The 25,670-nt window shown below is 44.3% G+C and overlaps 1 long non-coding RNA gene across 2 annotated transcripts; it reads left to right on the top strand.

Moving 5' to 3' along the window:
- The first annotated feature begins 18,758 nt into the window (after window positions 1-18,758).
- On the top strand, window positions 18,759-21,927 carry LOC119025943. 2 transcript variants are annotated; one of them, XR_005076971.1, is made up of 4 exons: window positions 18,759-18,844; window positions 19,156-19,492; window positions 19,637-19,690; window positions 19,911-21,927. It is a non-coding gene; the product is annotated as an uncharacterized LOC119025943 (long non-coding RNA). The 2 variants fall into 2 exon arrangements; XR_005076970.1 differs by having other exon boundaries at window positions 18,785-19,492.
- Window positions 21,928-25,670: the final 3,743 nt, after the last annotated feature.

Genomic DNA, 25,670 nt, shown 5'->3' with positions numbered 1-25,670 from the left:
CAGCTCCCCTCGGAGCTACGGATCGACGCACGTATTTGACCGTTTTCTATAGATTACCAATAACAGGTGTCAACCGCTGTCTGTGGAGCAAGTTGGGGATTCAGCCGGCGGTGTGTTTAGGATCGCCTGTCCGTAAATAAACCAGAGGACGAGAGTGCAGTGCTGTTTCCATAGCAATGTGTAGCAATCTGGTGTCAGTCAAGAGGCTGCTGGAGCACAAATCCTGGGCAGAGCGACAATTACAGCGGCTGTTAGAGCAACGAAGGCCATTATAGAACAGCCTGTGTAACCCTCACAAGCACAGGAGGGAGTTATGAAACTTTCCTTTAAGAAGAGGTGATAAAGGTAGAAGAAGAAAAAAGGAAAACAGTTTCAATTTAACAGCTTTTCACTCATCTAATTGCCTTTCTTTTAACTAGCGGCATTAGTGTCTTTCATCTGAAGAACACAGCCTCAATACCAGTTTTTTTTTTTTATCATCTTTTCTTTGTTTTGCTTTTAATTAGCGGACCTTCATCCTCATACACTGAGGTTGGAAGAGCACAGTTGTCTATTAATTCGACGCTGACATTAATTCTTCCCCCTCGCCTCTGCCCTCAAAGCCACCGAATCCACTTCATTATTCACTTCTCACTTTGAGTAGCAGTGGGCGCAGCATCGCTCCAGAGCCGGCCTACAAATGGCACAGTATCAGGGAGAAATGTGACTATCCTCGCAAAAATAATGGGTTTGGCACGTTTGGCATGACGTCAATTATAGTAACTTGGCTTTCAAACCATTTCCAACTTCCCTCATTAATTTCCTTTTCTTTTTTTCTATCTGTCAGATCTTCTGTCACAATGAATATTTGATGAACTTTGACTTTATTTTCACATGTAGCCTCACATTTTATCTTCCGCTGATGTCCTGGAGGGCCCGCACAGATTCCAATAACTGATTTTAACAAAAAGTGTAGGCCACAACCGAAGCAACAATTTGACGAGGCACCTGGAAGCCCGCGGGATGATATCGCAGAGTATTTTCCAGATAAACCTGTGTTGTTTTACTGGGGCACATTATCAACACACGCCGCGGTGCTGCAATCTTCTCCCTCAGTAAATTACACTTTCCTATCGTTCCGTATCGTGTATTTATCTAAGTGGGGTTGAATTTGTGGCTGTGATGGGGGCGTGTAGGCTATAAGCTACCTGTCCTGCCTGAAGGCAATCATGTTTCTCTACTTTGTTTGCATGTTAATTCCAACTGAGATCACATTTAGTCAGCCCTCCCCGCAGTCATATCATGTTAATAAGAATAAGTGCTCACTGCTGCTCGTTATACTCGACTAGCTGCTCGTTGGCTCTAGGTTCCATGCTAACTACCGTTAGCAATTAGCTCTCTGTAAGCCATGAAGCTAAGTGGCCCTTTTAGCTGGCTGGAGTCTGCCAGCACTGCAACCGCGGAGAGTCACGGAGGGTAACAGGGCTCAGTCACCCGGCTTCCTCGTGAACACAGCTGGACTCCAGACATGCAGCGAACACGACCTCTGAGCCCAACAGACGACAGTTTGCAGACGGGGGGATACAGTACAGAGGTGATTTACAGCAGATCTGACCAGGACTGAGACTGGGGATGAGAAGACACGACAGGCAGACGTAGGGCTTGAAAATGTTCAGATATCGCTCTGAGAATTGAGGATTTATTTCCACCAAACATAAGGGGGATTGTGGAAAGACCAACCAAAACTGACGAGTTCAAAAGATGTGAGTTTTCAGATAGTTTACCTTTGTAATTGTCTGTTTGTTAAGAAAAATAGAGATACAAACATTTTGTTTCTTGGCAGTTTATTAATTTATTTTATTTTATTTTATTTTAATTAGCAAACACAGCACTTTTATGTCTCTAGGCTAAAACTACAGAGCTATCAGAGTATCAGCTCTTCTAGTTTGAAGTGATATTACTGGACAGGACAGGCTGAGGCTAGCTGCTTAGCATGCTAGCTTCAGTAGACATCTCTGCAAAACCGAACATAGAATTCAGACGCTCATTTGTTGAATATTTTAAACAAATTGCTCTCTTTAAAATATTCACAACTTTTTTGATTAAAGGTTTGTTAATCATGCAACTATAACATTTTTTATCTGGAGCAGGAAAAAAAGTTACAAAACACCTTCAGACAGAGAGGTGGCAGCACAGTGTGAATCCTCAGAAACTTCCAGTCTGACGCAGAAATGTTTTTTTTTTCTTCACTCACAAACTCACATCAATAACTGAAATGTCTTTACATCTCAGACTTTTCTTATACTTCTTCCTTTATGTCTCTTGAACATCAGGAAGTTTGTACTGACAGTCTGTCAGGTAAGAGTGTGTGTGTTTGTGTGTGAGATGCTTTATGTAACACATAAGGACAGAGATCAGATACTCCGAGCTTTATACTTTTGTTAACCTTTAACATTACCTTTTAGATCAGAATAGATTTTCTTTAATGCTTTCTGAAACTTTAACTGTCATAAAGCTGATCCGAACTGTTTCATTTGGAACAAAATACACAGATTTCCTGGTTATTAACAAGTGAATATTTAATTTAAAAAGAAAAAAAAGAACAAGAACCGAGAGAATATTTTCACGGTAAATCAGAATTCTGCACTGAGCAGCTGATCCTGCCGAGATCACACATTGTTTTCAGTCGCCTTCTCACAGAATATCTAACTAGTTTGGTCTTTAGGTTCACAGCGTGCTGACACATGGTGGTCTCACTCTTCTTGTAGCCACACATTCCACACTCGATCCCTGTTAACTGCAGCCTTTCATTGATACAAGCCTTGTAAAAGCACGCAGCGTGCCAGACGTTCTCCGTCACCTGTCCTGTTCCCAGTTGTCGATGCCTGCAGCCTCCTCTCAACATCGCCATTACGGTGAGAATTCAGTTGAGGTGACGAGTGAGACAACTAGATGAGACCGGGGTGAGGAGATGATGACAAAGTCTGAATCAGGCCCCCCCTCCTCTGGGAACAGAATTTCTTGGAGACTCAGCAGTGGCACATCTTAGAGGCCCCGGACCCTGGTGGTGACGGATATCCAGGTGGTTGACCGTGAGGGTGGAAGGGCCCATTAGCAGATGGACGGGGGACCCTGAAGGCAACAGGGTTAGTGTGAGACCCAGCACAGCTGAAGGGGGCAACGGGGGCTGTCATCATCAGCGTCACGGCCCAAAAATGGACTGCCATGCTAACGACTCCGAAACCATATGCAGAATTACAATGAAAATATGTTGATGGCACCGGTGCGCCATATATATTGTCCATTTGTGTGTGTCGAGTTTCATTTCACCCCATAGATTCATAAAGTTTATTTACAGACATGAAGAAGACACTCGAAATACGGCCTCTGCCTGAAGGTACTGGTTCCCTCTAGGCCTCTGCTTTAAATTAATACACTTCTGTAATAAATTTTATACAGCTGAAATGTTAAGTAGTAAACTTCAAGTGACATTTTTTCTTTCAGAAGGCTTTCACAGTGCAGTTTAAGTGGGCATAACTCTTTTTGTGCTGCATACCTCCTGGAACAGTCTGTGAGGCACCATCAGCTGCAATTTCAGATAAACAAAGTTTTCACAGGGTCTTCCCCCCCGATCCAAGAGCCAGAAAGTCCATAATTCATGGTTCACCCGTTCTACAGAAACTCCATCCTCTTTACCCCGCGGACCCACCATCAAAACACACAGCTCTCAGACGAGCTGTTCCCCGGAGCCGAGAGCGGCGCACTTGCCGGAACTCAATTTTTAATGATGCAGGTGAGAGTGCTCCACGTTGCTTTTGTAATGTGTAATACTGTCTTTTTAAATTACTTCTCTTTCAGACACACTCAAACAGCTGGAACGTTGCAGTCTAGATAATGTTTAGCAGTAACTGGTCACACAGTCTTGATTGAACATCAACATGTTTGACAGCAGTGCCTCCCAAAAGTAACACGATACCAGAAACAAGGAACGTCCCCACAGACCCCCGAGTCCCTCCATGGAGGACATCTTTTCACACCTGCAGGCTATCAGCAGCAACACCATGGCCGCCGTCCATCCACTCCTCTCCCAGGCCAAGGTCGACGATCTGAGGGGGACCGGGGGAAACCATCACTCAGCCCAGGTCGGGTCTACTGGGACGGGATAACTTAGGCCGCTTGGTTCTCCTCCCCAAGGATGTTGGACGCCTCCAGTTTGGCTAATGGTTTGAGCACCTGCGCCTGTCCGCTGGGGGGAGATGAGCTGCTCTCAGAGAGCAACTCAAGGTTGAAACAGGCTTCTAACACACAGCACTGTACTGCAAGATTTACTGCAGGTTATTTAATGACAATAACATTATGTTAACCGCACCCTTTGTGGTTTAAGATGCTTAGCACGGAACCAAAATGGTCCATGGTTCAGTTCTGGCTGGGAACATTTAAAGCACACACCTTTTCTCACCACATTTCCTGTCAGTCTTCAGCGAAGGAGCGACGGTGCTAACACCACTAGCGCCAGAGCTTTGGACCAGGAAGGGCCAGTGTTAGCTGGGTGGCATGCTAACTTCAGTAGATAATAACAGTATATCTTAATTTGTAATGTTTAAAACTAAAATTCATACATATTGCACCTTTAAAAAACTGCAGCACTTTTTCCCTACTGTGATATTTGTCTTGTGGTCCCACAGGGATCCGTTTCATTTAAATAAAAGCTCAGAAATTACTCCCTGTAACAAAATTCAAGTCAAGCCTTCTTCAAAATTCAAAAGGAGAAAGGAACCTCCTCTGCCTCTATGAACCAGCCTTCCCTACACCATGTTTGTTTTTTACTGTGATATTTCTATATTAACTATAATGGAAATGATGAACGATATGACCGACAGCAAGAAGAGATGGTGTAACTTTCAGCTTCCTGGCAATCTCCCTGCAGCCAGCTCACACCTTATTTAATTTTTTTTTGTAGTAAAAGGAGACATTTTTATAGACAACGCTGCATTTCACCTCAGTGAATCAGCCGTTACTAGCTCATGTCGAGCTTTTAAAGCAGACGGCATGATTGGAAATAGATACACGTGCCGGGTTCATGACATGGCCAGGAAGGAAACAATGAAATCAAGCTGGTTATGTTGCTGATGTTCACTCACATTGCACACAACTGGGTCTTAATGACACGGCCACAAAATAGGAAACCTATTGTGATTCCACTGAAGTCTTGGACTGAAGTCAATGGATTTAGCTCAGATGCTAGCAGTAATATACACAAATTTATATTGAAGCTCAGCCCTGCATCTTAATCTCACAGCGGTAATAAGAGCCTTCATATGAAACAATCAAAATTTTCACTTTACTTTAGAACAAAATCTGGTGTTAAGGTACACGACAAGATATAATCCTCCCTCACAAATTACCCCAGAGGCCGGTTGCCATGGGAATAAGATTAACTTTTTTTTTTTTCTTTTAGCATCAACACAAAGGGAGAAAACAAACAGCAAAAGAGGTCCTCATCAGATATGGCTCCTCAGCCTTTGGGTGTGTTTCATTATCACCCAAGTGCTCAACAAAGGCTAAAAGAATCCGGAGGTCCCTCGATCGCACCAACGACAGACAAAAAAACATGCCAAACAACTTATTACAGATACAGAACAAAACTGCACTTCATTTTGCCTCTAATTACACTAATGGAAGTCCCTTTGTAGGCCGTAGTGCTTCCAAACCGTGGAGCTAAAAGAGGATAGGCACTCTGCTAAAGGCCCCATTGTGCTGGGTAAGCCCCTGGCTTAGACAGAGAGGGAGACGGGCCTAGCTGTAATTAGTTTAGCTCCCTCGCTGCTTCACATCCTGCCAGGAGAGGGCTTTGCCCAGTGAAAGGTGTCTCCATGGGGCTCTCTGGCTAAAATGAGGGTGGATCATCTACTAAAGGTCCTATGGAAGGGGGTTGGAGATTCCTAACCTCCAGTCTGACATGCTGTGACTAAATTGGACAAGCAGGAGTCACGTAGTGTAGTCGGTTAGACGAGTGGAGGGACCTAATTATGATGGTAGTATGGGAGGATGGTGAGGTATTCATGCAGCCACTGAGACCTGCAACCCACTTGTATAACTCTTGAAATAAAGGTCAAGAATCCATTAAACAGAGACCTGGCACGCTCAGGAATCATGCGTATGGTATTTGAAAATGATTCTTAGTATAATGAACACGGGGGGGAACAGATGGACGGGATTAGCCACATCAGGACAATTCAGTGTCGCACGCATTTTCAATCAGGAATGGTACACAAAGTCTCCTTTAAATACTTCAACGTGATGTTAGGAGCCACGTTACGTACCTCGCATGATTCCACGGAGGAAATCCCGCTCATCTGGTGCTTAAATAGGCCAGTCCAAACCATAAACATATTTGTAATTATTGTTACAACGTTGACTGCAGTCCATGTGGAAAAGTCCAAGGCATTCATGGAAATCATTATAAACAGTTGGTTATATATAAAGTCCTGCCCCTAGTTTTCCGGGACAGGCTGGTATTTCCCAATGTTTGTCTTAACCCGAGTTGTTTTCCATTTTCATTTAGATTTTTTCTTTCCCACTGTGGATGTTGTCTTTGGGAGGAGGGTCGTTCACACCTCAGTGAGCAGCCTCAATGGTTCCCATTCCCAAAGTCGGCCATTTTTCCCAGCCCTTTGCCCTGTTTGAAAGGATACCCTCTCCCCTCATTTACCCTCACGGTGAAAGAAAAGGGCCTAAATAATCTCCCCTCGCTTTAATCAGGGGAGCTCAGGAGGATTGTGCAGAACCAGGGAGTTCGTGCCTTTGTGCCGGCCTTGACCGTCTTGATTCCGTTGGCATTTTCTGGCAAGGTCCACCACCCGGGGCCTTTTTAATTTGCTCTCTATTGACTCTGTGTTAATTGGGTTGGGCAGAGATGCATCCAGATTTCAACCCCAAGTTCAGTCGTCTTAAACCCCTCATTGTGTTTTTCACACATTTCACAAAAGATGCACAGCCTGCTGCGATGGAGGCAGTGTGAGGGAAGGGGAGGAGGAGCGGGAGAACCGGGGGAGGACGAAAAAGGAGGAGTTTGATTCAGGGTCTGAACTGTATGTTTGAGAAAAGGGGGAGATAACAGGCTGTCGGATTTCAAAGCTGTTAATCAACACTGTGCTTTTGCTTGTGGCAGGATGTTGATTGGGTGATCTCGGAGGTTATCAGGGTCACAAGTAATCCATCCATCTACCTGACTCCTTTTCCACCTGGAATTAACATGCAATCTGTATTTGCATATCTAATCTGGATAAGTAATGTATATTAATAAAAGGTGCAATGGACACAGATAGATTGGAAGTGGGATGGACCCATCAGATGGGCCAGGCCACATCTGGAGATCTTTATACCAATCAGAGGACTACAAACAAACCCCGTCCTGTTGAACTAAGAAAAAATAAGTAGCGCTCGGACGGCAGGTCGCTCCTGGTTTCGACAGATTTCTTTATTTAACCAGTCAACACAAAAATCCCCAGGCTCCCCTTAAAATTCACACAATTTTGAGTTGTTGGTTGAGTGAGAGGAAACTTACAAAACTTAACCTCCCTGATCATTCACACCTTCTTAAAAAAATCGGCATTAATTGGAAAACATTATGTTGTTTCTTTCCTTTTTAAACTATGTCAGTTTGTCGCAGTGTCGCTGTTACCAGCCCGTCTGCTTCTGTGTGTCTTACCTGCCAATGTTCAGCAGCTGTTTGAACATGCTGTTCACACTGATTTCACCATTTACACTCAATTTACATGTGATTGACAGTAAACACAGACTTACAGCGGTCCTCTTGTGTTAATGCCAGGATGTAACCATATTCTGGAAGACAACAAACACGAGGAAACTCTGAAGCACGGCAACATGATGCAACATAACGCTCATAATGCAGCACAATCTGGATTTAAAGTGAGCAAAGAGAACAAGTCCAACACTTTTGTAAATGTTACATGCAGACAAAAGCAGCATCTTTTATTCAAGCAAATACAGTTAAGTAATTTAGCCCTGTTAGCCTAGTTAGCACGTACCAAAGTAGCCTATGGATTGTAAGTACCCACTGGGATGTAAACTACCATTCTGAAGCCTCAAGACTGCCATCACGGTCGTCGCCATGCTGTTTTTGGCACAGAGGTGACCATGTTTGGATGAGAGGGTGAAGCTGTGGAGATTATTGTGATTGGATTAGCAATTTGTCATTCACATAGTAGCCATGCCCTAAAGCTGGGACCCAAATTAACATCACCCTTTCTATCTATCTATCTATCTGATCAACAGTTAAGAGTAATGCTGCTCATAGCTGCCTATTACTGCCTCTCCTCAGGCGGATGTGTGAGGTTTGGGCAGTCGGGCTTTGGGGGGCTGACTGATACAAATGGAGTGTCCTGTTAAGAGCACCGGGGTGTTTAAGTGTGTAATCATTTGTTGCCTCCCCGTAGACCCGCTAGCCAGACGGCAAGAAGTCGGCGCTAAAAGAATCGTGAAATCCCAGCAATTCGAGAATGCACCCAGAGGAATCTCATTAAGGAGCTCCACACGTCGATGGCGCAGCTTCACACTGCTGTTTTTCTTACAGAGCAGGAGCAGTCCACGGAGGATTTAACTGGATAATGGTATTGGTTTCACATCAGTGCGGGAGCAGGAAGACCACAGTGGATAAGCTGTAGGGACAGCCTCACTCTCTCCCCCCTCCTCTCCTTCTCTCTCCCTCCGTCTCCCCACTCCTTGACTGAGTAATTATTCCTTAAGCCCACCTACCCAGGCAACAAAAATAGAATTGATTTCCCATTATGTGAAGCATCACTCCTGCTGGGGAGGTCCTGTCAGGGTGACCAGGCAGCGAGCAGACATGTCTAACCCGAGAGCCTGGGACTGGCTGTGAGCTGCAGCGTGGGGCTATCGATGTGATCCTGTGCTTCATTTCCCAAAACAAAGCAGACACGCTGTTGTTACACCTTCCTGCCCCAGAACAGGCTCCTGACCGCAGCCTGAAGAGGGCTTAGATAGAGAGAGAGAGGCAGCCAGGCCTCACCAGCACACACACTGCTGTATTTATTGACTTAAAGGTGTGTGTGAGTTTTCAAAGGTCTCTGCTGTAATACATTGTCAAAGTTAGGATTGACTGTGAGGGAGCGTAGCCAACATCATCCAGTGTAACATCGTAGGGGAAATGATACCATGTGACTGTTATTACTTCAACTATACAGGAGAAAGTTACATGATGGGTCAAACCATCCACAAAAGGATTTAATGGTGATAATTAGGCTTCTACTGTGCGCATAAGTTATCCATATTTACATTAATATATATGGACCCTTTGTGCTTGTTCCATGGGTGCGGTACAGCCCGCTTACACCACACCATGCTGCATGTATTTCCACTGTGACCTCACGACTGTGTAAACCCAGTGCATTTCAACGGATGCCAAACCCAAGCTACATTTAGCGCTAAACTGACTGGCTCAGCAAGTGTTCCTGCGTTGGCAACTCGCATAAAAGCTCTTTTCTCTAAAGTCTCACTGTGCCCGGCTGCTCTTGCAGCTTCTAACTGAATTTTGGAGTTTAGTTTCACTCCCACATTCTCGCTCGCGCCGTCAGACATCAGCACTTCTTTTGTGAAGATGTATTACTAATGGAAACAGAACATTTCCTGCTGCTGCTGCTTCACGTTTCAATAACCCAGTGGGAGGCTCGTCTTGTTGGAAACAAAATGGAGCGGGGTTCGTCATCAAATTAGCAGAACTTATCTTTGTGGCGTCACTGTTGGATAAAAATGCCATCTCGGGCTAAAAGACCTGCAGATCCAACACATCATCATGACTTCATGATGGAGTGGATCGACTGCCACTGTCCCCCAACCTCTAATACTTTATAGCTTCTATAAAGACCAAAGAAAAAAGCAAATGAAGGAGACGAATAAAAAATATAGTTACAATGTGCTAACTAGCATTAGTTTATTTCATGTTATGACTCACTGATTTTGTGACTCACAAGCTCATGAATGTCTGGAATGAAACAAATGTTGAGTGGCTGCAAGTGTGCTGACGTGCTCAGAGTGACAGTGGAAAATAGAGGAACGCCAGGCGCAGTTCAGCTATTTTTAAAGTTTACGTTGGTGTTTGTATTTGACCGTTTGAGCCCATGAAACAAACCCTACGACAGTGCTGACGTCCAGATGTAACACAGTCAGTGATAGCAAAGAAAACCTGTAAAGTATCGTCCTCAGGAATTAGGAATATCTCACATGTCGGCCAACGAAGGTCATAAAAACTTCTTTACCTTGTTTAAAAAGCCGATGTGTCTTCAGGGCTAGACTTCTATCTAGACTTTGTAATCAATAACTGCCTCTTTGTCTCTCCTTTAATTATACAGCTGACGGGAGAACTGAAGTTAAGGCTTTTCTTTTATCAAAGAAAGGAGTCTTGTTTTTCTTTCGAAGCAAAGACAAACATTTTTTTATTGCTTTATGATAATGGAGTTGGCATTCAAAAGCTTCCCTCTCTCAATATCGGGGCTCTTCAGTGTCTGTTCACCGCCACGCTCCGAGGTTTATTACTGAAAAACACTGCCAGTATCCATCATCGTGCTCTGGATGGTTGAATTTCCTCCCTCTTACTTTGCTTCATGCATGTATTTGATGTTTTTACAGACCTGTTTTTCATATTTCTCATAATATTTGACCCCTTCTTGGTCACATCTGTTTTGTTGATCCTTGATTATTCACCCTTTGTGTCATTTAACCTCAGTTTTCTATTCTCTGCTCTCGTCTCTGCTTAAAAAAAAAAAAAAAAAAATCTAGTGAAATATCAGCAATGCACTTTACCTGTCGGATAAAATTATACAGGTCAGAGCACAGAAAAAAGTCTCTATGGATACAGTAGCCCACTGAATTCAGCTCACATCATAAAGCTTGTGTTACTTAAATCTTACAGCACAGACGTGACTTATTTGAAATAATTTAAGTTTTTCTGATACATAATTCTGCTCTATTCTCTAGTTGCAGCAAACTGTCTCCACAAATATAATTTCCTGGCGTCAGTACGTCAAGCAGCTTGAAATAATGAAGCATTTTTAACATCATACTTTTTCGTAATCTCAGTCAGTCAAATAAGACCTCGCTGTCTCATTATTGATCGCTGTGAGGACGGACTCAGCTAAACTCTGCTTTCATCCCATTTCACAGCCACACCGTCCTCCTAAGCAGGTGCCAATCACAGCGGGGCTAACTCGCCCAGAGCCCTGAGCGGCTGGAACTCATTAGAAAAAGCTGGGCATGTTTTGGTGCCGGCACAGCCCGTATTCATCCAGAACCCAATGTGAGACATTCCTTGGGGCGTGGAGAGGTTAATCAGCAGGGCAAAAACAATGAGCTCAGGTCCTGCAGGTAGGGAGGAGGAGGAAGAGGAGGAGGAGGAAGAGGAGGGTGGATGATAGTCTGTGTCCGTGCATGTGCGAAGGACGGCGTGGTGGGTCGACTGTGAAATGAGGAAATGCATCAGGAAATGCACAAGGACGTCCAGAATGCTTCACGTTTCTGTGTGTGCAGCAGATTTCTGTAATGCACAGAAAGTCACGGTGTGCTGAGCGTTATAGACATGGTTGAAATTCAACATCTGTTACAAGTGAAAGGTCTCGTGTTTTTTTGTGTTCGGAGGCTTTCATTAGAAAAAGGAATGCACATATTGTATGTTCAGAGCATCATGCTGAGGAAATGTCCTGTAAAGTCAGCGATGTTGGTTCCAGCTGCACAGAGGAGTGATGTCATGATACTGTAACTCCTAACTCTGATTCAACACTTTGCAAATTATCGAATTTGAATACCATGCTCGATATCAGGGGGAAACATTGGGGGCATAAAATGTTAGTTTTGATTAAAATGTTAATACAACAGGACGTGTTTGCCTTTTGTTGAGCACAACAGCTTCAAAGTTGATTTGCTTCTGAAGGTTAATGTGTTAATTGGGTGTCAGAGAGGAGAGCAAAGAAATGCTGCTAGTAAAGAGTTTCATGCTGGTAGTTAAAGAAACAGGCATTACACATTCAGACAGAGGGTGAATAAAGGTGCTGCAGCGTGTGAACATTTTCTTGTAGTCGTATAAAAAGTATGAACATGAACATTGGCATCATATGCTAACTTTAATGTCATTTGCTGGCCGAGTTGCATAGGCTTAAAGAAAAAAAGAAATTCAGAAACTAATCAGCCTTTGCAGGTACAAATTAAAATGTCCTGAAAAATGAGAGTCAGAATTGAAATTGAGTGGAAACACACGGAAATTGAGGAAAACGTGTTTTAGTTCCGCCTTGGGAGTTTTTTTGTTCTGCTTTCAGGCCGTTTTTACTTCACTCTTTCCACCGATGTAATGTGGGAACAGATATAAAACATAATGGAGAGCATACAGCAGTTGGATTTGTAAGCCACGGCCCATTTTAACCGCTAATGGTCCGGGCCGAGTGTCGATTCGAGGCCGGTCCGGCTGTAAGACTCAGTGTGGTTTGCCTTTTATGAGACACTCAGTGGACAAGCCTTTGGCTCCGGCCCATACCAGGCTCACCGCAGTTCCCTGGCACCGCCACACGTATGGGCCGAAAATATTGACCAGGAAACACGGCCATGAAACAGAGTGATTGAAATAAGAGCGCAGCGACCGGTTTATACGTGAATTGATGACTGTAAAGAGTCTACCTCAGAATAACCTTGCTCGCCCTCCAGCATTAAGGATTTAGAAAACTTGTTGATAGCATCCGCCCACCTTTTTCTGCAGCCCTCCGCTTCACCTGCTGCAGCAGCAGCTGGGCACGTTCATTAGCATATCTGGTCATTCTCCCTCGTTAACATGCACCGGTCTTGTTTCGCTCCGGCCCCTCGGTTATCAGGCTGCACCATATGCTGCGTAGGTGGAAGCAGAGAGTCTAGACACAGATCCTATGGCAACTCTATCCTCTGACCCCCCCTGAGACTTTCCTCTTAGTTTGACAGCTTCACGACATGAGTGTATTCATCCAGTTCTATTTTGATAACCCGACTCTCCTGGGTCTCCGGTGTGTGTGTGTTCGTGGTAGTGTGTGTGTGTGTGTGTGTGTGTGTGTGTGAAGGTGCCCGTATGTGTCTGAAAAGGCTAATGATGCACATTTTTCTCTACAGGCGTTAGCCGTTCCCTGGCAAAAGTGTACATGTGTGACGTCTGAACTATCGAATGATCACATTAACTCTTCTGCTGCTCGGTGGTTTCCAGATTATTGACTTCAGGATTTTTTTGAGCGCACCAAAAGTCATTTCGTCTGACTTCCTGTCTCTGTTTGGCTCAGTGTCTTCGTTCGGTTCACAGTACAGGGCAGGCAGATGCATATTTTTCCTTTTTCTCTGTCTCTCCCACTCTTTTTCAGGTCTTTTCCAACATTATAAATTGACTCGTCTCTGATTGTAATTGATGCCGAGTCCGCTGAGCTGTGCTGTCCAGTAAGCAGACATAGAGCTAATGACGGCACCTCAGAAAGTGTGATAATTTTTTGAGGCAATGATCCTTTACTTCACACAGAACAAGACAAAAGCAGGCTTCTCATCTGTAGCTGGACGAAAATCATATTGGCTGAAATGACGGCTGCTGGGAGATTTGAATCAACTGTGGAAAGAAAGCTAACTAACTCTAAAAACAGTCATTAAGTCTTCAAACAGCTTGTGAAGTTAAAGTTTCTAGCTGACTTGTATGACAATAATACGCTCATGTGAGCTCTGAATGATGCAGAGGGACTGAGGCGAAAGCTAACAGAGCCCAGGTAAGCATCCCTGCAAGCTGAAAATCCATTTAAAACAAGAGTTCTCAAACATAATCATGTCAGGGACTCCTAAACGGACACAAATTGGACCCCTGTTTGATAAGATTCTCTTCCCAGGGTCCCCTGTCTGATAAAGATATTGCTTTTAGATGTGTTATTGCAGAAAGGACAGATAAGGACAAGGATAGAATCATACTGTAAACAAATCATTTCCCTTTTTACTGCGGCCCCCAGGATCCCGATCAAGGACCCACGAACCACAGATTTATAAGACATGGAAATAAAGCAGCAGTATTGTGTTTGTGTGCTCCAGACGAGATCCAGTCAGCTGCAGCAGTGTTATGAGAAAAAGAAGAAGATACTGAACTGAACTGAAGCGGGTTTTTTTTCGTGCCAGATGTTTACTATAAATCCGGGGACCCACGTGAAATATCGTACATTTAGAGTCCACAGAGGACGGATTATCTTTAAATTCATTACAGTAATTTATTTTCTCCTCAGGATGAAGTGTGATCATTGTGGTTCTGAGCACACTTCCATCTGCTGTGTGTTTAGCATGCTAACCTGGTAGACATGGCGGACGCTGTAACTTCTAAACCTCAACATGTTCATGTTGTCATTTTGAGCATGTTAGCCTGCTGATGTTAGCATTTAGCACCACTAGCATGGCTGTACACTTTCAGTCTTATTTACACATGAGGAATGTTTTTGAGGATAGAGATTTAATGATACAACTGGAAACATCTTCTTGGTCATCTGAATGAAAGATAATCAGCTAATAATGTGCAAATGTCTCTTGCACAAACAAATCTCTTTCACTTTTGCTCTGTTATTTTTGGTTTTGGAAAGGCGCTAACACGACGGAGCCTCCGAACACTTTACACAAGAAGAGTCACCACTGCAGACTGTGTACTCTGCTTCAGCGTGTGGAGAAACTTGAAGATTGACAGTCCTGCCGTGTTCGGTTACAGACGCTTGGGGACTGGTCAGTTAGCCAGCAGTCAGAAATGTCCTTATGGTTTGCGTTCATTGTTTTTGGCGAGACAGAAAATAAGACATCCAAACAAATCCCCAGAGGTCATGTGCTTTTTTTCAGGGTTTTTTTTTTTTTAGAAGAGCAGTTTCTGTCACTCATGCTAATGTCAGCTGGCTCGCAGCACTCCCTCATAAATCACTGAATTTAACACAGACGTCATTTTACAGCTAATAAATATGTATGCAGTGTCAACTGGACTTCCCCAACAATTCATCCAACATAAGTCGTGTTGTTGCCAAATAACCACTCGGCCCTGTACGTTCCCACGGTGACCTCAGTCTGTTCTATATTTATCGATTGGGTTTCTTTTTCTGAGGTTAGTTTTCATGAAAGCATCAATGAAGCTTTGACTAACGTGGGAATCAATACTTAACGACTGACTGACAGAACGGCTCCTTTGAAAGCATATGTCATGAGAACAACAGACGGAGCGTGTAAGCTCGACGAAGACTTGCGGTCAGATTCATGTTCCCATTAATTTGTCAAAATAAAGTCCTACAGCGAGTTCCAGACTGATTGTTTTACTGCGGAGGGTGGACGGGATTCAACTCGGTGTAAGTCATCACACGTCCTCCATCGTCTGCAGGACGGAGCAGTTGGACCTCACCCACCAACAGCAGAGCAGTTACCAACGTGACATCGGATCTCACCTGCAGGGGCTCCGTGATCTCAGCCCAAGCCAGATTTCAGATAGAGGGGCCGGGCTGCCCAGACAGGCTGCTTGGACGCGGGCCAGCCGCACAAGCTGTGAAAAGGTCCCGCGGCCTCCCTCACATTTCGCAAGCGTTACATTTGTTCTAGCTTCTCTCCACTTCCCCCGCCATCTGTGGTCTTAATGAAGCTGTCAAGAAGCTGTCATTCACTCATGAGTGGCTGTGCCTCACAGCACGATGGCTAACATTTAGCCGACAGGGAGTCAGCAAAGCCTTGAGCTGTGGCATAAAGTTCCAGAATTGCTGCGTAAACGACTTCCTATTCACCCGACGTCATCGGCTGCGAGCGGCTTTTCTTTTTTTTTTACCTGCGATGAAGACGTTACAATCTGCATGAATTAAAGAACAAAGACAGGCCTGTTGTTTGTGCTCCTTCTTTGGAGAATAAACTCTGAGGGCTTTTTTTTTTTTTTTTTTTTAACTGAATGACTAATGACAAATCACAGCATGTCATAAAGGTTTGGACCGCAGTGGGATGGAAGTCGTGACGAACAAAAGAGGAAGTCCTACTGTTGGTGGCGGAGGAGTCATGACAACGGCCGACCGCTGAGGGCCTGATGAATGACAGAAGGGATTTTGATTCTTGTTCACATGGTGTCACACATGGCCACCACGGAACCGGCGGCTTTGTGGCGCTCTGTGTGTCCACGCCCTCCTGTTTATTGACCGCCAGTGTTCATTGTCTTACAGGGAAGCTGGCCCCTCCCTCTGACTAAAGGTAATTCACCCAAGACAGTCTGGAGCTGGTGAGCGAGGGCGGGTAGGGAGATCTGGGTTTATTAGATGTAAATTAGCTTCGATGATGTGGTTGCTTTAATAACACGTGCTCTGTAATGTCATGAGCTAAAATAAAAAAGCATTATTTCACTGAGCAAACAGGATTTCAGGGATTTTCCAGGAGAGTTTCAATCTTTATAAAGTGACTGAAGTGAGAGCTGAGGAAAGTTTTGGACCTGATTCGAAGCCGACCCACAGAAAAACCTCCTCAAACCAGATGTGCGTGTGGTATTCAGTCCAGAGGAGGTGTGAGAACAGGCCACAGATAGGTTGTAACTTTACATTTCTTTAAGTTGCAACTTTACATCTCTTTAGGTTCAGTTTTCAGCTTGATGATGGGACAGCGCGGTGCTTACAGTCTCAAAACCGACTTGTTGGGGTTAGAAAAACATCACGTTCTGGATTAAAGTGGCTGGCTGGTCACTAACAGCACGGCTCGACTTGTCCCGAGGTCTTGTTCAAGTCAGCCAGCTTCGTCAGCACAACCACGGCTGGAAATCGTCCAGCGGTGTCAGGCTAAAAAAATGTTGAAATGCCGTGGTCCCACGTTAAAAATATTCAGTAGTTTCACATGTATAAATGTTGTAACTTGAACTGTGGTCGGTGGCTTGGCGGTGGTTCTCTCTTGCTGCAACTCCTCCACCATCCTCCACCTCCAGACATGAAAGTGGCGACTTCTAACCCCCTCCTGCATCATGAGTCTGAACTGTATGTTTTTACATGTTGGTGGAAAAAAAAAAACATCTCTCTTAATTAATGTTCTTATTCATGATTACCATTTCCACACTAATGTCATAATCGCCCTCAGGCTGCTCCTCAAGACGATGAATTGAGGAGGAAAAAGAAAAAAAAACATGACACAGATTTGGAGACAAGTTCAATGTCTTTAAGTGGAGACTTTTAACCATGAGAAAGTGTTGTGGCTGTCGCTTTTTCCACCGGCGCTCGTTGGGATTGTGAGAGATGGAGGGGGTTTGGAGGCTCTTTTTTTTTTTTCACAAGATGCACGAGTGCCAAATGGGGATGAGTAAGCAGTCCCAGGAGCCAGGGGTTGTTCTGGGCTATAAGGAGTGTGGCCTCGCTGACGTTCGCCAGCACTCTCCTTTTATAGAGGAGAAGTTCAGCACGGAGCCAGAAGAGGCCGAGGGAGCCGGCCAAAGCTAGCAGCACATCTCAGCGACTGTGGCCCATTCTCATCCGCGGGCTGCTAAGCCTGGACAGACACCCGCAACCGCAGAGCTGGAGTGGACCGCCGCTCGGTCCCTTTCATTTAACCGGTCGCTCTCTCATTTCTCCGACTCCGGCTTCTCTCTTTCTCTCTCTGCACATCTGTCTCTGTCAGTTTCTCCCTCTTCCACCTCTGGCTTCCTCTCCATCTGTCTTTTTTTTTCCCTCTTTGCACTTTTTTTTTTTTTTGGCTCCCCGGCGTGTCAATCTGCTAAACCGATTAAGTATTACTAAGAGGGCAAAAATGTGGCGTAATGAAATAACACAGGGAATAACACCCTGTCGTGGGTGAAGATGAAACTGGTCTATTCACGAGCGCTGAGCAAATAAACTAGCTTTGATGGGTGCGCCTGGACTCCGTCTGCCACAGAGCAGTGACAGCGCCACAGAAAGCAGCACTTTTTCTGTTCGACAAAGCTAGAAGGAAAATCCATTTTAATCCCATAACTGAGGTCTGTATGAACAAAGAACATCACGGCCGGCTTTAGCTTGGCGATGTTTCTGCCCACTCTGCCCGAGGCGCTGACGATTCAAAACTGTTTGTGCCCAGCGAGGAGTTTACGTCACGATGTCTGCTGTTGTTCTTCAACACTTATGATTTAACATGTTAGCAACATATTCCAGCGCTGTTGGACATCAACCATCAACAGTCACACTGAGATGTACTGTACATTTGCAAAAAACTGTACTCAGTTCATTAAAGCATCATTATGTCACTTTTTTCACCTTAAAAAAAACAGTTTTAAAATGATGTCTGTTTCAAGACTTTGATTTCCAACACAGCGCTGTTGTTGGCAGTTAACATCACGTCTGACAAATTGTTTCAGATCTAAAATTTGTATTCACGACAGTTAAATCACACAAAATGCCAATTTCTACCTAATATTGCCTTAAAAAAAGATGTTTTAATATAACATATTATAATATAACATATATTATATGACAATAAATGCATTTATTTATGTTACAATATATGAAAAGATGAATTAACAAATATAAATAAACTAAATAGATAATAAATCTTGTGATGACATCTGTATGGAGCAGAGCGGTGAGAAGTCACAGTGGTCGCGCTGAAAGAAAGTGTCCGCTCGTCGAACCTGACAGACTGATTGTTTGGAGAGCGAGGTGATTGATCGCGCCCTCGTGTTGGGAAGCTGCGTCACCAGCGTGTGGAGTTACTCACGCATACGTCGCCTCCATGGCAACCCCAAAATCAGTTCTGATTTGAGAAACAGATGTGTGAACGTAGCCTCAGAGATACACGTTACTGTCGACAACAGTATCACGGTTAGATGGTCTGCACGAACAACATGAACGTGAGAACGATTTTAATCTCAGCTCAACTTTCAGCATCACTTGAAATCAATATTTGAAGAGCGGCGTTACACCGATCAATCAATCAGTCAATCAAGGACAAACAGCCAGAGATTTGTTGTGCCAAGTTTTTCTTACAGCACTTTTGATTGTCACTGACAGAAGAAAATATGTACTGCATATTTACTTGTCATACAGACAGCTGACACACTGGCGTTTCATTAAAAGCAGGTTTTTTTTTTTTTATAGCATCGACAGTAAATTACAGCTTTTATTGTTCAAATCAGAGAGCGAAGGCTTCTCTCATCCACAGCAGAGGCAGAGATGCCGATCCGCGCTCCGTCAGGACGCCGTCAGTGGTCGAGAATGTGACGCTCTTTCCACCCTGAGAGCGAAGCCGGGGGGCATGTTCTCCGCCGGCTGCTGAAAGGCACGACGAGAACAACTGGCACAACGTAGCATGAAGCAGGATCACTGTTGCCACGGTAACCCGTAAACACCAGTAAAGAGCAGCGGTTATAGAATATCTGAAGTGTCCAGATACGCCAGACGAGACTGGAAGGGGTCAAAGTCATTTACAGCGAGGCAGAAGATGTTCAGAAGGCCATTCATATGTGACGCAGGACGTCGGCCTTCAACAGATACTCGAGGTTTTTATTTGCTCACACTAGTCGAGAAGACTGAGCCGTTTATATACAGTTGATTGAGTCACAACAGAATAATCCTAACATATAAACATGGACACCTACCAGCTCATCACCACCAGTATTTTCTTTGATTTCTCTGTTTGAAAGGATAATTTCCTTTTCTACAGTCGGGATGAAAAGACTGATATCCATCACGTGTGTGTAAGTTAAGTCAGAAGCTGGAATCACAAAATGTTCATAGCTTAGCTTAGCATGCTAGCAGGAAGACGATGCTAACATGCCGATGATCGGCACGCATGTTCACCAGTTTACTTTAGCATGTTAGCAACACTTTGACTCTGAAGCTGCTGGGAAAGTCCTGCAACCATCTCATCTGAGCATTTGTTATGTACTAATGAAAACCATTAAATGTGCTCCATAGCTACTGCTTTCTGAAGTTTGAGAAAATACTTGTGACAGCTGCTCCAGAGGATGACTGGTCCAGCACCTGTGAATGTGGATCAGGACGTGGAGTCATCGTATTTCTGCAATTGACTTTACCGTCTGCAGGATTTGAAAATGTCAGGACGTGCCCTGTCTTGAAGTGAAGGAGGTGAAAAATAATTTGTGTTCCTCCAAAATGTAACAGCCTTTGTCATTTTGCTGACAAACAAACAAACTCAAAACTTAAAGCTCCTGGTGGATTAATAAGCAACAAAATGTCAAACTAATCCTGTACTTAAAGTCAGTCCTCCATCAGTTTACCCCTCCGTTCTTCCACCCTTTCCTCCACCGCTCAGTTACTCCTCTCCTGCCTGCATGGCATCGTCATCGCCTTAGCTGTAGCTCTTGACGCCAGCCCAGGGCTCAGGAGATAATGCTTATAGCTACAGGACAGATTTATTCCAACATGGCTGGCCGTGTACACGGCCAAAAGGATCCTCAGCGCCTCCCGGAGCACCGCTGTCCTCTGGAGCGATGAGGACAAAGAGGGGGAGTGAGCTGCCGGGGGCCTCAGCAGCACCAGAGTGTGCACTCAGTAGCACGGCGAGAGAAATCATACCTTTCCCAGCAGCTCCTTCGTTCTCATTATACAACTCCCTCACTCTGTCTGAGGATCCTCTGCCTCTCTCACACACTCTCTCACACACACATATAGAGGTCAGTCAGCCATACAGATTACAACACCCACTGAGGGGGTTGAGGACGGGTTCTTGCCTGACACTGAAAAGAGCTCTCACTATTACACTGTTATTTTTGGAGCACCTTTGTCTGATCATCTGCTCGTAATACTCTCCACTGTAGCCCTCGGATTAGCCAGAGAGGCTGCCTGTATATATAAATTACTCTGCAGCAGACATGTGACGTGACATGCAGAACGTTCAGGACTATAATTATGTTCGGGAGAGCGATTTATTTTGGCCTTGTCTTGATCCAACTCTGATATCTATAGTCAACAAAGCCTGGAGTCCTTTTCTTTTTTTTTCAGTGTGTGTGATCTGTAGAAGCACAGAAGTGATTTCCAAAGTTGGAATTTAAAGGAACAATTCACCCAAAAAATGAAACTGTTTCCTTCTTTACTATCTGCTATAAGTTTCGTAGTCCAAAAAAGAATTTCTGGAGCTTAAGTTGATTTAAAACATTGAAAATAATAACTGAAAGAAATAAGTGAAAAACTGAAAGAAATCTCTGTACAGCACGTCTAGCGAAATCAAGTCTTCAGACTGATGTGAAAAAATGTTAATCAAACTCGTGACTCACAATCGAGCTTGTTCTAATGATTTTAGCTCAGCAGCCACAGCGAAGATTTCACCTTAATAAGCTGCAGACAAGCTGTATGGAGACATTTTATGTTTTTAAATCAAGTCTCCAGCTACTTCAGCTGTTTATGAGAACGCTGCGACTCTGTTTTACTGTGAAGCTCCAGAAATGTTTTGTGATCTACTTTTCCATCAGCGTGAGGGTGAGCAGATAATGACTGAAAACTTTCCTTTTAAGGCAGATTGTTCCTATAAACCTGTAAACATTTTCTGCCTTTATTGAAAAATAATAGTGAGCTCAAAAAAAAAATGTCCTCAATAAAAATATAAAATAAACAAACCTAAGTTGGCCGAAGCTTCGTTGACTCGTTCTCCTTTAACAAAAATGAGGCTGTGAGTTTCCTGCTACATTCAGGGCAGAACGGGAAGTCTAAGAGTTATTTGATTTGACGGTAATTCGTTCTCTTTCCAAACCAGTACCTTTCACTCGGGTTTCTATCACTCACGGGTTAAGCATAGGTGAAGCAGCTCTCCTGACAAATCTGAAAAATCCCTCCTCAGGAAATGGGTCAACATTAATCCCAGATCTTTACAACTGTTTTTGGCAGGCAACCACAAATTGAGTTCAGAAAATCCTCGTGGGCGCTGTATCTGAAATACATGAAGAGTGTTGTTTAACCTCATCCTGTAGCTTCTGCTTCTGTGAGCTCGTGGAATAACTCTGTTATTCAAAACGTCTTCTCCCTTTTTCAGGTGCGAAGCTGCTCTTCTCTCTCTCCGAAGCAGCTGCCTAAAAAAACAAGTCGCTGGCAGGCGGGCTGGTTTCGCATTAGCTTGATTGCAGCTCGTGAGCTGTTGATTTGGGTTTTTCATTTCAAAATAATGCTAAGCTATCATTAAAATCAATTATGCATGATGAAGGGCTTTTTTCGAGTGGGTTTTTTATTTTATTCCACTCCTTCTCTCGACCCGGATGGTTGGGAAGGCGCGTGAACCTCAGCCCTGCCTCGGGGCTCTGCAATTCATACCGTCATTTAAAAAAGTGACCAGGAAAAACAGAGCAGAGAGAAATAGAGAAAAAAATAATAATAATAATAATAAAAGTGGGATGAGCCACAGCAACAAGCATTAGGTCTACCTCCCTGTGTCTGGCATCTCCTGGGAACTCTTGCAGAGCAACAGATGGTAAACTCTGAATGACTCAGCCGCCGCTCGCTCATGCATGGTCCTCTACTGCCACCTGCTGGCCTCTCAGGTGAAGGATAAACGGCACTGTAGCATCAAAAACAACACCCCAAACTTTCCTTAACGGACCTTATTTGCCGTCATGTGAAATTCTTAACGAGAAGTGTAATTATGAAGCATCCCTGTATCTTCAAACAGGTTCAGAGATGGCTTAATGAATCAATTCAGCCCATTAACTGAAGTTTAGACGTCCATTGTGAGTGATGATGAAGAGATCTCCTCGCACGCTTTGGGCTCTAATGATAAACACATGTGAGTCTTCCCACTATCTGGGCCAATTATAGACAGCAGACACTAAACAATCGATCACCGCCGTATAGAAAAATGACCCCCCCGATACAAAAAGGAGGATGAAAAATGACACGGAATGTGGAGAGGTGAGAGCAGATGGATTATGAACTATAAATGTATAACAAATGAACCGAGCGGAGGGGGGGGAACAGCTCAGGACTGCCAGACCCGCTCAATCAATCACCGCTCTTAACAAGACAGTGGGCAGCGTGTTGTCGTTCGAGGGAGAGAAAAGACTCGCAGGAGGCAAATTCCAGGCTCAGAGGAGAGTGGCACACACAATCACACATGTGGATACAAGAGGAGACTTCAGGGTGAGAGGTTGTCTCTCCACGGGTTGTTTGTCGTGTGGCTGTGTGAGGTTATAACCTCGATATGAACCAACCTTCTGTCCTGTTTTTTCTTTCCCATCTTACATTTCTTCTTCCTCCTCTTCTTCTTTTGTGTGTCTAGACGGATGGCAGTGCTGGGGTCTATTTGATGGACCATGTTTCCAAGACAAATAAAAACCCCTGAAGACTTTGGGGATTCCTTTGACTATTTTTGCGTAGCAGGGTTCCTAACTGACTAAGGAAAGGTGCTTCAAAGCTTCTTTTCTGATCTCCTTCAGCAGCGGGTGCACCGGACCGTCCTCTCTCTGTGAAAGGAAAGGAGATGATGCCATGTCACAGCTTCTTGCACCAGCATTTAAAGCGACGCTGTCTTCCACCGAGGTCAAGGAAATGTGTTTCTGAACGACAGAGGATGTTCATTTTGCGACTCTTCAACAGCAGCCTGCATCTGGAACAAGCTGCTTTTTAAATTCAGAGTGAAAAATCTTCATAACTGTTGAATCTGGTTCCGTGAAATTAGCTGCAGACATTCACGGCTCGCTGCAGGATGGACTGTAATAAACTGGTGATTCCTTGACTTTTCCTCCAGCGTCGTCACAAACAGGCCAACAGTGTATCCGCTGGTTTAGTTTAGCCTCATCCAGGAGGTAAACACACTGGTTCTGTTCTGGTTCATGCACTTCATTTTGAGCTGTTCAGGTAAAAACACAGGTTTCTTGGCTCGTCTGCCTTCGTCTGAGTGATTTAATGTAGTGACCGCATCATTTTCATTATGGAATATTAATGTCTATTACAGAATCGTGCTCTGTAATCCGTCGGCGGGGCAAATGCCATCTGGAAGGATGAATTTAGCTAATGGATGGAGGAGGGTAAATATTTAACTTCACCTCCTCCTGGAAGCTGAATGAGGCTTTACTCCCGTTCTGTCTTTACCTTCCCTCACCTCTCCGTCTGTTCACACACCTCTCATCCTAATCCTCTTTGCTCCTGACAATAGACTCTCCTTCTCCTTTTTAATCAGTGTCCAAACAGACAATGTCTTTTAGTCGCTTGGTTTGGCCTTCATCCTCCCCCCCGCTTCCCTTCCCTTCGTACCGCCACTCTGCCTACTCATCGTCCCTGTAAAGATGACCTCATCGTCCAGCCGGGGCCCCCATCTCCCAGACGGTGGTGCTCAGGGGCCCGGGGGGACTCGGAGGGGGGTTGAAGTGCCACATGCAGCCGTGTCCAATAAACACATTGTGAGTGCAGGCTGTGCTGTCAGAGTCCAGCGAGTCACAATGAGACAACAGCGTGTACACCAGCCGCAGTGAAGCCATGGGAGAGGGGTGTCCCGCCGTCAGGGCCCTGGGACTTTCTTTAGGTCCGGAGGGAGGAGGAGGAAGGATGATGAAGGATTTGGAGGACACCACACCCCTCCTCACCCGTCCTCACACCCTACTGTCCTCTTAAAGAGTCACAGAGGTGTGGAGGAGTGAACAATGAGTCTGTAAGCCCGAGCACACACAGACACAGAAAACTTTCTTCTGTTTTCTTTTTTTCCTTTTTCCATCTGAACCATGGTGACATTTTTACCCATTTTTTTAAATTGTAAAATCTCAGAGACATGCTTTGGTTTGCCCCTGAGGCTGGGTAAGTCATCTGGGACTCTAAACTTTCCATTAAAACCCAGACTAATGACTTGTCCTATGAATTACCTGCTATAAAAAAACTGGGTGACCCAATACACAGCCACCGGATGGCAAAATAGCTCACCTACAGAAAGGTGATAACACAAGGATAAAACTAAAGAAACTACCTTCTTGCCCAACATGAGGAGGTAACAATATGATATATTTACTGACAATGTCCTTACTTATATTGAAAAAGTGAGCGGAGCGATGTCCTTATTACAATTCATTTTTCCGTGAGTCCGTTTTGGGATGCTTCTACGGCTTGGATCAGAACAAGGTTTTCACGGTTGAATCATCAGAGCAAAAGATGGACAAAACCTTTAGAAAATATCTGGTTCTTTAATTAAAAAAAAAAAAAAAAAGCCTGTGCCCTTAGAGGGAGACATTACAAGGGAACTGATTACAAAACTTTTGAAACTCGTCGGAATGTAAAACTCTGAATTTAAAACGTCTGACTGTCTTCCTCTCCATAGCAACAGTGGCTCATGGGTAACAATGGTGAAACAGAATATGGAAAAACACTTCTGGGACTGTGCAGCTCAGCAGGAGTTTCCTGGGGAGGAGTGGATTGGGGAAGTTATTATGTGTGACACCTGTGTTGCTGATCATAATAACTGCTGATAATCAGAGTGTTGGCAGTAATCACTCGATAAAAAGTCACAAACTTAAATCTTCATGGATTAACGACCGATTGCTGTAAATGTTTCCTCTCAGCAGAGTTTTTTTTTTGTCCACACCTTGCTGATAATGATAATGTAAGTTCTTCTTCAGGCATTACAATCACAGTGACTCCTTTGTGTCAGAAAACAAAGGGTCAGAGTTTCAAGGTCAGTACACGTGAGCGTTGGCGACGGATCGAGCCGGACCTCAGTCTTGCCTGGACTGACACGCGTGCACGTGT

The sequence above is a fragment of the Acanthopagrus latus genome, chromosome 9 (genome assembly GCF_904848185.1).
Source record: "Acanthopagrus latus isolate v.2019 chromosome 9, fAcaLat1.1, whole genome shotgun sequence".
In the NCBI taxonomy this organism is placed as follows: domain Eukaryota; kingdom Metazoa; phylum Chordata; class Actinopteri; order Spariformes; family Sparidae; genus Acanthopagrus; species Acanthopagrus latus.
This window is presented reverse-complemented; position numbering and strand designations above follow the sequence as displayed.